Source organism: Aethalodelphis obliquidens, unplaced genomic scaffold (assembly GCF_003676395.1).
Source record: "Aethalodelphis obliquidens isolate GAN/ISIS:26980383/991018 unplaced genomic scaffold, ASM367639v1 scaffold50, whole genome shotgun sequence".
In the NCBI taxonomy this organism is placed as follows: Eukaryota; Metazoa; Chordata; class Mammalia; order Artiodactyla; family Delphinidae; genus Aethalodelphis; species Aethalodelphis obliquidens.
In genome coordinates, this window is record NW_020837994.1 from 14,363,918 (window position 1) to 14,379,324 (window position 15,407).

Below are 15,407 nucleotides of genomic sequence, written 5' to 3' on the forward strand. Positions count from 1 at the left end.
TTTTTTTTTTTTGATAGGTATACCTGGATTTAATTCTCACTTCTACCGCTTGGTAGCTGGATAGCCTTAGGCAAGTTTCATACCTCCCTGAAATTCACTTAATTCAGTCTGTAAAATGGCATAATAACTTATTATAGCATCCTTTTAGGAATTTTAAATCAGTTCTTGAAATAAAAGTACACAATATATAGACAAGTATGGATTCCTCAATAGGTGTTTGACCTTTCATTTCTCCAGTATCCCACCCGCATCAAATAAAGAAAAATACTTTTTAAAATTTACGAATATTTCATTGTTGTAAAGTTAAAGCCATAAAAATAATCAAATGGCCTACTATCATACCGTTAGAAGAAAAAAAAAAAAAGGTGTTCATGAGAGTTCCATATTAGAATGTGTTTCTTGCCTAGAGAAGTTCCTTTAGCAGTTGTTGTAGAGCTGGTTTGGTGGTGCTGAACTCTCTCAGCTTTTGCTTGTCTGTAAAGGTTTTAATTTCTCCATCAAATCTGAATGAGATCCTTGCTGGGTAGAGTAATCTTGGTTGCAGGTTTTTCTCCTTCAACACTTTCAATATGTCCTGCCACTCCCTTCTGGCTTGCAGAGTTTCTGCTGAAAGATCAGCTGTTAACCTTATGGGGATTCCCTTGTGTGTTATTTGTTGTTTTTCCCTTGCTGCTTTTAATATGTTTTCTTTGTATTTAATTTTTGACAGTTTGATTAATATGTGTCTTGGCGTATTTCTCCTTGGATTTATCCTGTATGGGACTCTCTGTGCTTCCTGGACTTGATTAACTATTTCCTTTCCCATATTAGGGAAGTTTTCAACTATAATCTCTTCAAATATTTTCTCAGTCCCTTTCTTTTTCTCTTCTTCTTCTGGAACCCCTATAATTCGAATGTTGGTGCGTTTAATGTTGTCCCAGAGGTCTCTGAGACTGTCCTCAGTTCTTTTCATTCTTTTTTCTTTATTCTGCTCTGCAGTAGTTATTTCCACTATTTTATCTTCCAGGTCACTTATCCGTTCTTCTGCCTCAGTTATTCTGCTATTGATCCCATCTAGAGTACTTTTAATTTCATTTATTGTGTTGTTCATTGTTGCTTGTTTCATCTTTAGTTCTTCTAGGTCCTTGTTAACTGATTCTTGCATTTTGTCCATTCTATTGTCCATTCTATCTCCAAGATTTCGGATCAACCTTACTATCATTATTCTGAATTCTTTTTCTGATAGACTGCCTATTTCCTCTTCATTTGTTAGGTCTGGTGGGTTTTTATCTTGCTCCTTCATCTGCTGTGTGTTTTGCTGTCTTCTCATTTTGCTTATCTTACTGTGTTTGTGGTCTCCTTTTTTGCAGGCTGGAGGTTCGTAGTTCCTGTTGTTTTTTGTGTCTGTCCCCAGTGGCTAAGGTTGGTTCAGTGGGTTGTGTAGGCTTCCTGGTGGAGGGTACTAGTGCCTGTGTTCTGGTGGATGAGGCTGGATCTTGTCTTTCTGGTGGGCAGGTCCACGTCTGGTGGTGTGTTTTGGGGTGTCTGTAGACTTATTATTGATTTTGGGCAGCCTCTCTGCTAATGGGTGGGGTTGTGTTCCTGTCTTGCTAGTTGTTTGGCATAGGATGTCCAGCACTGTAGCTTGCTGGTCGTTGAGTGAAGCTGGGTGCTGGCGTTGAGATGGAGATCTCTCGGAGATTTTTGCTGTTTGATATTATGTGCAGCTGGGAGGCCTCTTGTGGACGAGTGTCCTGAAGTTGGCTCTCCCACCTCAGAGGCCCAGCACTGACTCCTGGCTGCAGCACCAAGAGCCTTTCATCCACAGGGCTCCTTAATTTGGGATGATTCGTTGACTATTCAGGTATTCCACAGATGCAGGATATATCAAGTTGATTGTGGAGCTTTAATCCGCTGCTTCTGAGGCTGCTGGGAGAGATTTCCCTTTCTCTTCTTTGTTCTCACAGCTCCCAGGGGCTCAGCTTTGGATTTGGCCCCGCCTGTGCGTGTAGGTCGCCGGAGGGCGTCTGTTCTTTGCTCAGACAGGACGGGGTTAAAGGAGCCGCTGATTCGGAGGCTCTGGCTCACTCAGGCCGGGGGGTAGGGAGGGTCACGGAGTGTGGGGCAGGCCTGCAGCGGCAGAGACCGGCGTGACGTTGCAGCCTGAGGCGCGCCGTGCGTTCTCCCGGGGGAGTTGTCCCTGGATCCCGGGACCCTGGCAATGGCGGGCTGCACAGGCTCCCCGGAAGGGCGTGTGGCTAGTGACCTGTGTTCGCACACAGGCCTCCTGGCGGCGGCAGCAGCGGCCTTAGCGTCTCATGTCTGTCTCTGGGCTCCGCACTTTTAGCCGCGGCTCGCGCCCGTCCCTGGAGCTCTCTCAAGCAGCGTTCTTAATCCCCTCTCCTCGTGCACCAGGAAACAAAGAGGGACGTAAAAGTCTCTTGCCTCTTCGGCAGGTCCAGACTTTTCCCCGGACTCTCTCCCGGCTAGCCGCGGCGCACCAACGCCCTGCAGGCTGTGCTCACGCAGCCAACCTCAGTCCTCTCCCGGCGCTCCGACAAAAGCCGGAGCCCCAGCTCCCAGTCCCGCCCGCCCCGGCGGGCGAGCAGACAAGCCCCTCGGCTGGTGAGTTCCCGTCGGCCCGATCCTCTGCGCTGGAATCTGTCCGCTTTGCCCTCCGCACCCCTGTTGCTGTGCTCTCCTCCGCGGCTCCCAAGCTCCCCCACTCCGCCTCCCGAAGTCTCTACCCGCGAAGGGGCTTCCTAGTGTGTGGACACTTTTCCTCCTTCACAGCTCTCTCCCGCTGGTGCAGGACCCGTCCCTATCCTTTTGTCTCTGTTTAGTTTTTTCTTTTGCCCTAACCAGGTACGTGGGGGGTTCCTTGCCTTTTGGGAGGTCTGAGGTCTTCTGCCAGCGTTCAGTAGGTGCTCCGTAGAAGTTGTTCCACGCGTAGATGTATTTCTGGTGTATCTGTGGGGAGGAAGGTGATCTTCGCGTCTTACTCTTCCGCCATCTTCCCGGAAGTCTAATCCTAGCATTTTTACTGCATCCATTGGATGAATGAAGAGAACTTCAAAGGCCTGCAGGAGAGACAAGATCAAAGGATCTTGGGTACCTTCGTGACTGTGTGGAGCAGAGACCATCCATTGACCTGCACTTCAATGTCTAGTGAGAAACAAACTCTATTTTGAGGTAAGTCACTGGAATTTGGGGATTGTTTCTTTCAGCAGTTATCCCACCCTGATATGCCGGGCTGAATAATTTGTGATGATCATTATCTCTGACTTGGACCCCGATTGTCCACTGCTATTCCCAACAGACTGAACAGTGTTGGAGAAATTGCACAGCCTTGTTGAATAATGCCTCAACAGGGCTCCCAGTGTTGCCATGGAATCCTTCTGTGTTCTACTGGTCATGAACTGTTCTCATTCCTTTCATGGCTTAATTTAAAGTTTCATCTTTCTCCTTAGGATTTTCCTGCTCCTACTCTCAGCAGATGAATTAGCTGTCTCCTCTTTAGTTAAGTGCTTATTCAAGACTCATAACCATTTTTGTTTTTTCATGTTAACTTAAGCAGTTCTTTATGTATTAGAGATATAAGACCATTATGGATATTAGGTATAAAATGGCTAAGATTTTAAAAGACCAACTAAACCAAAAGCTGACAAAGATGTGGAAAAACTGGAACTCTCATATACTCTTCATGGGAATGTAGAATGGTACAATCACTTTGTAAAACTGTTTGGCAATGTTTTTAAAAGTTCATCTATCATATAATCCAGAAATTCTACTCCTGGGTAGTTACTCAGAGGTCCAAGAGGAAATCTCCAATAGTATTATAGCCAAAAAGAGGTCTTCCACTGTGGATTTTCTGTGGTTTGTGGTGTGGAGTGACACGTAAACATTTTTCTCTATTTTTCCCTTGAAACCTTCAGTAAGGTCTGTGTCAGTCACTAGTTATTGTGTGTAAGTTGTTTTTTTTTAAAAAAAAAAAGACTGCTGATAATTTGGTTAGAATAACAACATCTCTTGACCCCTTACCTTGGTTCAGGTACCACATATGCACATTCACATATGTTATCTTTTTCAAATCTTACAGTCATCTTGAATGGTAATTATTATTCCCCTTTTAGAGATTAAAAAACATGTGCCCCATAGTAAAACCAAAACGAAACAGATAACAGAAAACTTGCTAAGAATAACATACTGGAAGATCCCAACACTTGCCCTCCACCCTCCAATTAAAGATAAAGCTGCTTATTTTTACCTCTGCTTGGAACTTTGACCATATTTTTATTTCTATTTTTGACCAGTCAGTCTCCAGTTAAGTATTAGTGAGAACTTACTGTGGGCTAGGCTTGAGGTAAAAAAAAGGGGTGGGGGTGGGGTGGGGAATAGACATGGTACCTACATTCAGTGCTTTAAAGAAGACAGGGACTAAAAAGATATTCCCTGGATGACTGTAGTGAAAGTCAAGACAGAGTCCAAAGAAACACAGACAAAGGGTATTGACGGTGTGATAGAAGCAAGTCTTTCCAGAGGAAGTGACACTTGAGCTGAGTCATAAAGATATGCAGATGCAGAAGAAAGGTAAGGGAAAGGGGCACCGAGCCACTTCTACTAGAGGGACTAGATGGTACAAAGGCATTGAAATGAGGAATCACAAAATCATCAGAGAATAGCAGGTAGCTCAGAATGGCTGGAGCATGCAGCAGAGATCAATGCCTGGGGCCCAGGGATGAGCCTGGGGTGTAACAACAGACAGTGCGACTTCCTGAGAAACTACTCTCATGCCTAGCAACCAACTGAACCCCAAATTGCACTCAGTCTCTTGGACTTTACCCACAGGAATTTTCCAACCATTTTTTTCCCTCTAAGATATACAATATGGAACTCAGTACTCTGTTTTTCATTTCTTTTTAATATGCTTATACTCATTTTAAACCAGAGGACGGATGATTTCATGGGGCAGGACTTATGTGGACAAGGATTGGTAATATAACTGATTTTGTCCACAATTCTGCAGGTTCTTTAATGTGATTTGATCACCTTCTCCAGGGATGAGCAGGCCCTAGAGGCTCTAGAGGACAAACCTCACACTAAAAATACTTAACTACTGGGCTTCCCTGGTGGCGCAGTGGTTGAGAGTCCGCTTGCCGATGCAGGGGACGCAGGTTCACGCCCCGGTCCGGGAGGATCCCACGTGCCAAGGAGCGGCTGGGCCCCGTGACCCGTGGCCGCTGAGCCTGCGCGTCCTGAGCCTGTGCTCCGCAACGGGAGAGGCCACAGCGGTGAGAGGCCCGCGTACCGCAAAAAAAAAAAAAAAAGTAAAAATACTTAACTACTGAACCGACAAATTAAATGGTAATTTATTCATTTATAGCATAGGAATGCCTCTCCATTAGCCAGAATGCCAGATCTGGACATGCTGAGTAAAGGGAATATCATTTAGTGAAGAACCACCCATTAATGGGCACTTCCTTGTATTACTTCAATTACTTGTCACCACAACTCTGTGATGTAGTTCTTACTTCATCCCAGTTTTATAAATGAAGAATTTAAATGAGAAACTTTAAACGATCTACCTTGATCTCATAGCTAACAAGTTTTGGAGCTTAGATTCAAATCTAATGCTTTGATTTCTACCCCATGCAATGGGCAGGGTGTACCCACACTGCCTGGAAAAAAAAGTGATGATGATGATGGCGATTTAACTAAAATGATTATAATTTAGTGGATGTTTACTTTGTGCCGAATACTTTCACATGCATTATTTTATGTAAACTTAACAACTCTATTGAGTGAGAAACTATTTCCATTTTAGCAATGAGGAAACTAATGTTCAAAGGTTTAAATAACTTTTCTAACCTTCAAACCTGGTTAATTGGTGGGGCAGATATTCAAACCAGGTCTCCCTGCCCACAAAGTACTTTTTACTGACAGTCAAATACTGGTAAGACTATTTGGTGAATGAGAGTCAGATTGAAGAGAATTTGTTACTTGATAGAACATTCCATCTAGGGTGTGGTAGAGGATAGAAAACCACTGAAGTTCTCCTAGTAGGGACTGATCATGTGTCTTCATAACTTGTAGCAATAGACATTGAATATTTAATACTATTATTTTTTGTTTTTGTTAATAATTCTTATTAGTCACAAAAAACTTCTGTCACTATCCTTATTCATGATAGAGTAAACATTATTATGTTCATTTTATATTGTCTCACCTTTTTCTGAGGATAAATTTTAGGAATTGAAAAAGAAATGAAGTGCCTCAAACCTGAGGAAAAGTATAATTACTTTTTGATTAACATACTTGAGCAATCTTTCATTACTAATTGGTAGTATATCTGATTAATTCCCAGGTCAGTGAAATTAGAGTTTAGCCTACAAAAATGGATATACGTATGATAGTTTTACAAATTTAAACCCTTTAAACAATCTTGGGACTAGATGAATAAACTTTTTTTAGAATTCCTTTCTAGCATCTAGACTAACAATCTCATCAAGACAGTGTTTTTGTTTTGTTTTATTTCTATCAATATAAAGATTCTCTTTGTGGAAGCAAGATTTGAACAGGCTTTCTTTGAAGTTAGTACCCATGTGGCAAGTTTCAAATAAACCTAGACCTTTGCTCAAAATCAATGCATCTGAGAACTTTCCTTTAACATTCCTTTGTCTCTTGAACCTGGACTCCTTGAGGAAGGGTTTGTTTCTTTCCACTATGGCCCAGTCATCTGGTATGAGGTTAAGTACAAAAGAACGTGCCGTCTAAATGTCAGTTGAATAAATGAATATTTGAATGAATCTACCAACTGTGGACTTTGTTTTATTTTTACATTGCTTACTTTTTTGGAAAGATATCCCAGGTGAGCTTTCTCATCCACTTATTTTTATTCCTTTGCAAAAAGTGTCCTTTGGGACCTCTTCGCCAGATCTCGAAGGTGTGCCCTATCCTGTCTGGCTTGGCGTTTTCTAGGCTCTGGTATTTCCTCACCAGTCTGGGACGCTGTACCTCCCCCCACTGCCAACCCCACCCCCAATCAATTCACATCATTTTTGACAATAGAATTTCCAAACCCCCTTCCACTATGCATGATTTTCTTTTCCCCTTAAACTTGAAAAGGATGGTGAAAATTTAGGCAACTTAGAGAATATTTAAAACAAAAGAGAAGTAGTGGAAGGTTGAGAAAAGGTCACTATAGTTAGTGAGAAGAGTGTGACTCATTAAAAAACAAAGCCGCATTAACTGACAATGAAACAAATCCGGAGAAAAATCATGAGACCATTTTGGATGGCTGACTGAGACAATACCAGAGATACAAGTGATGAGAATAGGAGGTTAATCAGAAAAGACTACTCTTGAGGTGAAGAAATTTACAAGAAATTTACCTCCCTCCTGGAGGGAGGTCTGTGCCTGCTGCGCCCTGGCTGGCTCTGTGACTTATGTGCACATGACCCTCATTTTTTAAATAAGGATATTGGACCAAATGATATATCAGATCCTTTCCAATTCTAACATTTTATTGAGGGCTAGAATTTTCTAGCAGATTAAATGGATTCTTATGTTTCAAGTCCCCATGCCTATTTAGTCTCACATAATTTGATTGCTCTTTGTATTTTCTTCCTCATTTAATCCACATTTATTGAGTGGCTGCTTGATATTTGAACAGTGTTTTAGGCAGTGGGCATACAAAATGGGGAAGATAAAATTACTGCCATCTTCCACCTCACAGGCTGGGTGGCCACAGCTTTATAAACAGCAACAAGGCAACTGGAGCAGAAGCAATGGCTCGGGGAGGGAAGCCAGGATGGAGACAAAATGAAAAAGACAAGGGCAAGAGAAAACATTTTACAATATCCTGAGATACAAATAAGTCCACCACTTAAAAAAAAAAAAAACAACAGTAAAGATCGGTTATGATTTTTACTTTTACTCCTTCATTTTATGAGGTTGGTTAGTGCTGACTGTATGACCGTGGCTACTTAGAAGGTTAATGAGAGATTCACTGGACTTTCCACACCACCTATGAAGGGGATGGTTGATTTTTGTTTTATTGGTGTGGTCACTACCAAGCCCGGCCTATAGATCTGTGTTAACTGCACAATTGCTGCTTGAAGATCTTACAGGTTGCTCAGTGATTCCTCATAGAGCTTGATGCTGACATGAGAATTAGAATTGCAGATGGCAACCCTGAGAATAGAAGAGCCTAGAACAGGTTGGGGCCCTGCAAGTGGGCATAAGTGTATGAAGCAGGTGGGCACATGCCACTAGCTAGTCATGTGGTTAGCAATTAACCAGAAAGAGCATGCTTTACCCCAAAATCTTCAAATACTTCTTTCTCTTCCCACCTCCCCCCTTTGAACTGTATGCTTGAAAACAGCACAGGCAGTCTAAGTCTCCGTTTGAGACCTCTGATCGCTAAGAGACTTCTCCCCTGCACTGTGACTTTTGATCTCCTGTGCCTGGTCCGGTGCCTGGCACACTGTCATATTTGATCAAAGAAGCCATTTTTGTTGTCATTGTTGTTGTTGCTTACTTGTGTTTATCCCTCCTTGTTGGACAAAGGTATTTAAGTTGGTCAAATGTTAAATATTATTAGGATGATTATTAGAAACAATGCTGGGGATTTAGAGCCAAATTTATGTAATTAGTCAAACGGGTTTTTAAAGATTTTTGAATTAAAATAGTACATATAGAATACAGATATACATAAAAAATTCATACAGAAAAATGCATGTAGCTACACAAACTGAGCATGCTGACATCAAGAAACACAACGTCACCAGCATCATGGACTGAGGAGCTTAGAGCTCTTCTCTGAAGATGATTTTTAACACCAGTTGGCACTGTCCGCCTTCTAGAATCATCTAATTTTTAGATACGAATTATTTTACTTATCTTCTCCATCAGACTGTGAAAAACATTAGTCCGGGACTGGTCTTTTTCTCTTTGTATCCATGTTACTATTTTAGCAGCTCATAGTAGGTTTCCATAGGAGTTTGCTGAGCTGTGAGTCAACTGAAAGTACCCTGAGCTGAGACATCTAATGAGGAGCCCCAGAAAAATCCTGTTTCCAGGTCACTTCTCAGTTTCTGATTTTATTTCTCAGATTTAGCTCTTTAGATGTACTTAGAGCTCCCAGAAAAGAGGCATATTCTAAATTTAGTCTCTCTGGTTGAACATTAAAATATTGGAGTGGAAGAGTGATGGTAGCAAAAGGGGTTAGTTAGCATTTTGTGTACATTAGATAACACAGCTGCTTCCAGTTCAATGGCCAACACCAGAAGTTCTCTAGAAATATGTTCCATGGAAATTCCCATTTCTGCTTGCTTAAGTAGGTTGTTGAGACTTTGGTGAGTAAGCAAGTTGCATCACTGGGGAAAAAAAGGAGACAAGTACCAAAGAAGAAATTACACTCAAGTGCTTGCTGGTTTGCCAAATAGCTCTGGGAAAAGCAGGGCAGGATCAGAGGTTTCTGGCAAGTAGCCCCTCTATTCATGTCCCTGTCTTCCTTTGACTGGATTATAGCACAAATTTTGGTACATAGCTGTTTCCTTTGCAGACCTCTGATTAGTTCAAATTATCCTTATGCTAGTCCTGTGTTGAAATGCTCCTGAGCCCCAACTGAAAGAGATCAGACTCTTTTACAAGATGGGGATCCAGCCAGCTGTGAAGACAGGGTGCACTAGTCAGTCTGGAAACATCTGTAGGAGTAACCAGATGTTTTAATAAGAGGAGAATCACAGGCTGAGTGAATGACTGAAAAGGCTAAAAGAGTGGATGACTCACCTCTGAGCAGATGAGAACACGGATGCTTGTGGATTTTCCCACTTTTTAAACATTGTGGTTGGATTAGGTGTCTGAAATCATCTCCCTCATGCCCTATATTTTTTGAAAGCTTTTTTTTTGCGGGAGGGATTAAATTTCTTGATTCATGGGCCCTACTCAAGAATGACCATCTTTGCCTAGCAGATTTCTGGTGCCTGGATTGGAAGAATCAGAGCAAGGCCATCCCTCTATGTAGGCTGATGCTGTGGTGGTGTGATTTCAAGGATACCAGGAAAGCCGTCACTGACATTTCTCTCTCCCTGAAGTTCATAATCTCACCATGAAGGATTCCTTCTTTCATCAAAAATCAATCAATATCTCAAACTTGGTTTTGAAATGCAAATCCCGGTATAAGGATTAAAAAGTAAAATTCTGTGTGAATCTCTTAGGAAGCAAATAAAGGGCCTGGGGAAAAGCTGGAGTGATGTGTGTCATTGTTTCTTGAGAATGCAGCCCACTGGGGTCTTCTCTGATCCCAGATTTTGAAATTCTAGCAGCGAGCAGAAAAAGAAAGGCATTTGAGGTAGAAAGGAAGAAGTAAAAAGGGCTCAGAAAGTGAAGGAGGTAAATAAAGAAGGTCAACTTTGGATTTTGAACTGATGATTTGACCTTTTTGAGCCTCAGTTTCTTCATCTGTAAAATAGAACCAATAACATTTTTCGGAGAGTCTTGGTCAATGATCAGAACAGACTCTTTCTTTTGCCAGACTAATTAGCTAACTAATGTCTTCTTTTTACAAAACAGTGTAAAATTTGGAATTTCAAGAGATGTATATCATCAAAGGAATCTTTTCAGATATCTCTTATGTTTGTTTCTTGGCCCTCCTCTGGTGAGAATTCTTTATTTTTTTTCAAAGGTGTATTGAAATGATATTCTTCTTATCTTAAGTTAGGGACTGGGGACTAAAGTCTGCCCAGTTGATAATTCATGGACATGATTTTCTTTCCTTGTTAATTATCTAAGTAATTTTGGGGCGATGGCTTTTTTGATACTGTACCCTAGATTATTCCCACTCATGACAATTGATCAAACCCAAAGTTTTCCCAAAAAAGGAGGATGGTTTCATGTCAAGTGTCCATCAGTCTTGGCCCTACAGGCCTCTAGGTACAGCTCAGGGTCATGCACGTTGCAGCTCCAGGTTGAGGAGAAGAGTGAACATTATACTATGTGTGAAGTGCCTAGCAGAGAGACTACATCCACTATGTATTCAGAACAATTTACATAATCAACAATTTTGAGAGCTGCTGTCCTAGATTTTTTGGCACCGCTGTATTTTATGCTATGAAATTGATTGTCCCCCTTCACTGACTGAATAAATAAAACATGAGCTGACAGAAAATTCAAATTTCAAGACGTTATATTTGTTTCTATGAGCACCCAGAAGTGCTGTTACTACTGAATTATTATTAGTACATTGGATATTAATGTGTTAACTCCCAGCTTAAAACAAAACAAAACAAAACTGAGTGATTCAATGACTGGGGACATTGGGATATCATAATATTTTTTCTCATTACTGGTTGGCATGGATTCAACTCCATGTACTAATTTAGACTTTTTCTGAAGCCATTTTTCAGTCTATACCACCTCTTGAAGTAATGACTTTCAGAAGCTTGCTTCCTAGTATGTGGAATACGTCTTCTCTTCTTCTTCCTCCTTCTCTTCTTCCTCTTCCCCCTCTTCCCCCTCCTTCTTTTTCTTCTTCTTGTAGTAAAACTAACTCTCAAGCTTAAAGCAGCATTTCCTAGAGCTGATAGCTTAAAATTTCCGAATCATGTTTACCCATGAATACAATCAGATTTGGGGAGTATCCTTTAGCATTTTGGTTATCATCATCTCCAAGCTATTCACAAATATTTCATTTCTTGTCCTTTCTGTCATATAGAAAAATTATACTCCTAACCTACTTTAATATTGGGCATAGCCATGTGATTTACTTTTCCCAATGAAAACTGAATGAAAGTGGCATATGGCCACTTCTGAGCAGAAATTTTAAGAGTCATGCTCAATTTGCCCCATCTTATTCCCTGCCAGAGTAATTGTTGAAGATTAAACCCTCATCAGTGTGGGCCCCTGAGTGACTGGTATGAACAGAGCTGACAGGCACTGGAAATGTACAGTGAAAAGAGAAATAAGTCAGCTGTTAAGCCATGGAGATTCAGAGTTTGGTTGTTACTGAAGCATAATCTAGCCAATTGTAATAAAATATAATCACATGATAGATTCCTAGTCTTCTGAAAAAGTTAGTTTCTAATGATAGTCTTCAAGTCAATGCAAACACATGCCATATGTTGATTATAAAATCTTCTTATACTCGTGGCTGGTGAAATCCTGGCTTGAATCCCTTTACTATTTACCACCACCATCAGAACCAGCATTACCAATGATATACTTAGCAGTAAATTACAGACTCTTAAAGTTAAGGGATAAAATGTTATCTTTCCAACAGTCTTATTTCAGAAATGAGAAAACTCAGATTTTCCAAAGATAAGAGATTTATCTGGGAGCATCCAGGTAGGTTTCTTTTTAATTTTAACTTGGAAATATTTTTCTAGATCCTTGTACTTTGTAACTCACTCCATTCATTCAATTTTTAAAGTTAAATTTTAAAAAGTGAATATTTTCTGGTTAATGGAAGAATCAAGATTAACCTTAATAATTTTTGCTAGAGATCAGTGATATTTCTAAGTGTGTTACTTTTCTGGGGCTGCTATAACAAAACACCACACAGACTGGGTGACTTAAGCAGAAATTCATTCTCTGATAGTTGTGGAGGTTGGAAGCCCTCAAGCTGTCGGCAGGATTGGTTTCTTCTGAAGCCCCTCTCCTTGGCATGCAGATGGTTGTTTGTGTGTGTGTCCTCACACGGTCTTTCCTCTGTGCATGTGTGCCCCTGGTGTCTCTTTGTGTGTCCTGGTTTCTTTTCTTATAAGGACAACAGTCAGCTGGATTATGACCCACCCTGAAAGCCTCTCTTTACCTTAATCAGTTCTTTAAAGGTCCTATCTTCACATACAGTCACATTTTGAGGTACTGGGGGTAACAGCTTCAACATATCAGTTGGGGAGTGGGACAAAGTTCAGCCGATAAGACTAAGATATGACAAATTGAAAGCATTTTAACAAAATAAAACTTAGGGTTAGAATCCCATTTTGGTCACCAGCAGCAGTGATGTTCATGGAGTATGATGTAGTAGAGTTTGGCATAAAATATCTATAAGACTTCGGGACTTCCCTGGCGGTCCACTGGTTAAGACTCCGAGCTTCCACGTCATGGGGTGCATGTTGGAGCCCTGGTCGGGAAACTAAGATCCCACATGTCACATGGCCAAAAAAATTGTTTTTAAATATCTACAAGACTTTAATATTATTTGCCCATCTTACAAAAGATATTTAATCCCAGTGCCTAGACTATACCCAGCTTGGGGTAGCTGACAGCTGACATCCTGGTACTAAGCCATCCACAAACTATAAGATTGACCACACCCCTGAAGGGAGATTTTCCCAGATGCCAAATCGAAGCAATTGTAGAATTGTAGAATAATTGTAGAATAATTGTAGAATAATTGTAGAATAATTGTAGAATAATCTCCCTCCCGCAAAGCATAGCTTCTTTCCTCCCTCTCTTCTCTCCCCTCCCTTTTCTTCCATAAAGCTCCTGTGAGTACACTGCCAGTTTCAGTCTCCTATGCTAGGAACTGAGTTTTAGTGAACCCTAACCCTGCCCTGCAGAGATTCATGTCTAGGAGAGGAGACAGACAAGTAATTGCATGATTATAATATAGAGTAATATTTATAATGCTTCAGGCGCTATAAAAACATTGCAGAGGATTTTCTAAGTCACAACTGGGGGTGGGGGAAGAATCTTAAACTCCCATTTCTACAACTCTTTTTTTCTTTTCAAAGGGTATTCCACCATGCTATCCCAGGAGGTAGAGTGTGTAGTACGAGGCACAACTGCAAAGCATGGAATTAATGTTCTAACTAATGAACTGGAAAATAGGCTACAAAAGAAGATTGTCCCTTTAAAGCCACCCCCTTGAGAGGCTTTGCACTAATTCCAAAGATGGTCCCTTTCATTAAAGCATTTTGGGATTTATATTTGGTCAGACTGTGAACTCGTCTAGAACAGAACAAAGATTAATTTAAAGTATGGTGCATGATTCAAGTTTATAGAACAAGTAAATTAATCCAGAGATAGAGGCACATTTTAAATATCATGACTGGTGGATAATACTTGCTCCTGAGTGTTTTGGGTGTCTAGAGTTAAGGCATCCAAATTCAACAAAATCATGATCTGACTATGTTTGGAGTTCATAGTGAGGCATGGCTGTACGGTAACAGAACTGGATTTCTTGCAAACCAGTTCCAAAGAAAACCAGAACAAAAATAAGAAGAAAAGAAGGCAGAGTTTGATGAATGGTAATGTCATCCTCAAATGTGAAGAGTGCCGGGTGTAATGTAGGAGGAGATTGCTATATAAAACTGTAAGTACCTTCTAAGAAAAGCAGATTGTATTAGAGGTGTAATTTCTCCTGAGAACAAAAGCACCATCCCAGGGTTACTCAGACCCTGTAGGATTTTGAATAAGCAAAAGTAATCTCGAGCTGAATTTTGGGAGTGGGACTGGAGAGTACCATATTATACTGAACAGTATAAAAAGAATTTGCAGTTCCTAGGAGCAAGCCAGGAGGCCCACCTGGAAGGAGAAGAGAGTGGGAAAGGTGGATGGACACCACCAAGATGAAGAATAAGCAGGTGACACCACTGTGTCCTGGTGGCCAAAAGACAAAGGTGGACTGATTCAAATGGGTCATGGGTTCTCACAGGGATTTGGTTCTTTGCTCCTTACACTGTTGTTACAAGTATGAGAACCCTACCAACATGATTTTGTTGGTGGTGCTTTTTAAGATCAAGGAAGAGATTTGAAATTCTATACTTGAGCCAAAGTGATGTAAATCGGGGGCATTACGCAAGGAAGGTGAAATAATGCTTAAATAGAGCTGATTTGTGGGAGCAGGAACTCAGAGCTAGAAGTGACAATGGAAACCTAAGTCCTCCAGGGATAACTCTTAGAAACGGCTTTGATTGTGGCATGGGACTTCTGAGTATTCTTAGTTCAGGGAGTAGGGTTACCCCAGTTGATGTATGGGTATCATGTAAAAGACAGCACTAGACAGGCTTTTTTTTTTTTTAAAGAAAAGGCGAATACTTGATTTGAACAAACAGAACTATATACCGTCCCTTTAATTCTTCTGTTTATTTTGTACAAATTTGTTTCTGAGGATTTGTGGTACAGTTTGATCCTGGTCAGGACTGTGCTGTCATCTGCAGAAAAAATGAGGCAAGCTAGACGTAATATCTGAGCACCTCAGTTTTTATTATAGAAAGGTGATCGTAAAGGGTTTTTTTTTCTAGAAATTTCCTCCTCTTTATTTCTTCTGCTTTATTAAGAAAATTCCCCACCCAGCTACTGCCACCATTATAGAGTTGATTCTTGGGATCCCATCGTACTCGCTAGAAATGTCCATTTTAGCACACGTAAGATATTAGAGAATTTATACCTTTACACTTTTCTGTCCCTTTAGATTATGAGCT

General features: G+C 40.9%; 1 long non-coding RNA gene across 1 annotated transcript in view; it reads left to right on the top strand.

The window, feature by feature from the left end:
- The window catches only part of LOC113607865 (uncharacterized), a 176,889-nt gene that overhangs the window by 131,676 nt on the left and 29,806 nt on the right, over positions 1-15,407 (top strand). Inside the window, exon 6 of the long non-coding RNA XR_003428124.1 lies at positions 3,015-3,171. This is a non-coding gene — a long non-coding RNA (uncharacterized LOC113607865). The remainder of the gene's footprint in view (positions 1-3,014; positions 3,172-15,407) is intronic.